Consider the following 3,484-nt stretch of genomic DNA (forward strand, 5'->3'; position numbering starts at 1 on the left):
CTCCTCCAAGGGGGTTAAAACTGTGTGCCGGAGTTCCAAAGGTCCAGGAAGTGACAGTGCCATGTCACCTTTGACATATTGACAAAAATTCATGTTCATGAAAGACGCATAAACTGGGTTAGCTGGGTTGCGCGATCAATATCAAACTCTACATCAGTCAATGACAGACAAACATATTCAGCATTAGTATAGTGTGGTATGAGGTACATTAATTATTAAATAATACAGGCAAGCTTTGAATGCGATTTACCCATACATATATCACTCTTTCTCATATCACAACATTTATAAAGCCTGTATAAATTATTTTATTTTATTTTAGTAATTTGAACAACCAAAATTCCATATATTCACAATGAATGGTTTGAATCTGCTGCTGTCTTATAATGGAAATGAATGTGTCACTGTCAGAGAAGAAGGTCCAAAGAAGTGTGGATTCACTAATTACCCCGGCCTCCCTAGAGTCATTTCATTTCATAATGATTCCTGGCAAGCTGCTGCAATTGTGAGAACTCTGCAGGGGACAGCAAATGCCCAGTGACCACTGCCGAGGCCCCAAACCCCACTGCATTATGTGGAATTAGTGTGTATTGATTCATCCTTTCTAGATTATGGATTTGTTCCCTTATTCATTACTTTTGGAGGTCAGCTAACGGTCATCTTTTTAAAAAGGGATTAGTTTTACTGTACTGTACTTTGTGTGTGGTTTGGACTGCTGGAAAATGCATTTATTGACTTTAATGAATACTTCTTTAAAGTCATTATGAAATCAATTTTACCTCCATAAAGTGACGCATTTCTGAGTGATAAAGTATATTTAGCTTTACTTTTATCCATCTGTAATTAATTGGATTGTGAAAGGTGTTAAAATTTCTTTTTTTGATTATCAAGAGCAAATAAAAATTGCTTAATTTTTTAAAAAAAAAAAGATTTTTTTGTTGTGGCCATGTATTATTTATTAAATAACAATAAATATATAAGCTTCAAGGCCAATTGAAATATCTATCTATCTATCTATCTATCTATCTATCTATCTATCTATCTATCTATCTATCTATCTATCTATCTATCTATCTATCTATCTATCTATCTATCTATCTATCTATCTATCTATCTATCTATCGGCTATATTTTACATTCTCTTTAAAGCTCTTTTGAACATACAACAGAGAATCCGAGCAGCACAACATCACAGATACTGCTGTATATGGTACATCTCCTGAGGGAGAATCATCCTGACATGAGAGGATTTGATCTTGATCCATCCTTTGAGAACATTCATCATATTTTATCACCAAAACCCCCAAAAAGGCTTAGCATTGAATATGCACAACAAAGGCACCTAACATTGCTACAGAACCAACCAAAACACCCACTCACCCACCAGCACATTCACAATCCCACATACACCAATACAACTCTGCTCTGAATGGAAAACAGCAGTAATGATCTGACGCTCGCTCTCCTGTGCCGAACAGACAAGAGAGCAGTGCTGGTGATGCCAGGCTCTGTCAGTATAGAGCTGGATGACAGAAGGCATGGAAGCCTGAACAGCCTGGTTGCCATGGAATTCAAATTCTCTTTCAGCTTGCTTTCCCTGCCTCCCTCACCCACTGTTCTTCAAAGAATGTCTCTTCTCTCACACACATGCATACACGATAATGACAGCCGTGGCCATGCAAGAACAAAATAAAGGTTTCAGGATGTGCATGCGAGCGTGTAGGTTTGATTTCTTTTAGTGTCACTGCATTAATTAAACAATTAAATAAACAGTATTCAATCTGTAGCCTAGTTATTTCTATAGTATAGTATTTGAAAGAGCATCTCATCTGTATCATAAAGAAAATTTGAAATGAAAACATATAAAAGTCAAGTTTATACATTTTAACAGCATAAAAGGGAAATTAAAATAAAGTATAAATAAATGGACGTAAAGTGAAATAAAATAACTGGTTCATAAGAGAGTACACGTCAAGGACTCTGTTGAAGTCCACCCTGCTGGTAATTAAAAGTGAGTTATCTAAAGCTTTGTAATATTGACACAGCTGCTCCCCTTATCAACCAGATGTCAGCCCTGATTTTACTGTAAACTGTAAACTGATGCAGATTTATTAGTGATAACAATTAGCTGCAAAGATCAAAAAAGTTTACATTTTTAAAGTCGGCATGAAACAGAAGTTGCGATAGTCTTTTCTTTCCATTGTGACGTATACCAGAGTTAAACCAAGGGGGTAATCCATCCGCCGGAAACTGAAGCCTCCGCGGGCGCCGCCATTGTAGCAGAACTTCACCTGCTGTTAGCATTCCATTGACTCCCATTCATTTTTGCGTCACTTTGACAGCGAATAACTTTACATCTGAGGGGTCCAAAGACTCCATTTGTCCATTATGTATTTCTAAAGAAACTCGACAATGTATCAAAGGCTCCATTACCTTGTACCTTACGTTATGGCCCCGTAGAAGCCGTTTTTGTAAAAATAGGCTAACGATTGCGTCATAACTCACGCGACTCTCTGTCGCACTGTAGAGAAATTACCGTATAGACCGGCGGAGAAGCTCACGGCCAATCGGGGGGACGTGGAGGCATAAAGTTCGATAAAGTAAAGGGAGTAGCCCACAGAGAGTGATAAAGTTGATCCTACTGCTAGCTCATGGACAGCTAATGCTCACGCTCTCCGTCTCTGCGAGATTCGGAAGGGAATGATTCAGATTTCTCTCGGCACAGCTACTAGAAGACTGACAACTGTTTAGACACGTTGCTCACGTGTTCAAGCTCAGTTTGAGCCTGCGCAGTTCGCCTGGCGATCAGGAAGTGAGTGCTTCAAATGGGCTTCACTTTTCTCCGTTGAAGTCTATGTGGTCGCTGTGTCCATCTTATATACTGTCTATGAGTTAAACGGCTTCTCGAACAAGAAAAAATGTAGGACGGAACTTGACTTTATCCATCTGGAATTTGATTGGACGATTGTGGTTTGCTGTTGCTGTGATGTCATGTAAATGTGACAGGTTGTCCCACCCTCCCGCCTGTAAACACATCATCAGAGAAGAGATGCAAGATTTTTTTTTTTATATACGAGGGCACAGAAATAAAAATAATAATAGTAATGTGCACGGATAAATCATTTATAACGAAAGCTGCAATATTTCATAAAAAAAAAGAATTGTCTATATTGATATCATGGTGACTTTAAGGCTGTTAAAGTTAATGTGTTAAACTATGTTTAACACGGGGATTTTTTTTATAAACTGGGTGTTGTAAGGCATTCTTTGTAAAACTGTTTTGGAACAAAATGTTCTACAAATACACTTGAACTTTTTTTTATAATATAGGCTACATTGGCCTATTTGAAAATGTATATATTATGCTAGACCATAAAGCCAAACTGATATATGAACCAGCTCTTGCTTATAAAAATATAAAGATTTTACCTTAATGACAGTCTATTTTTATTACAAAATCTATGCAAATAACGCTGCCAAATTC

This window comes from Phoxinus phoxinus, assembly GCF_949152265.1.
Source record: "Phoxinus phoxinus genome assembly, chromosome: 25".
In the NCBI taxonomy this organism is placed as follows: domain Eukaryota; kingdom Metazoa; phylum Chordata; class Actinopteri; order Cypriniformes; family Leuciscidae; genus Phoxinus; species Phoxinus phoxinus.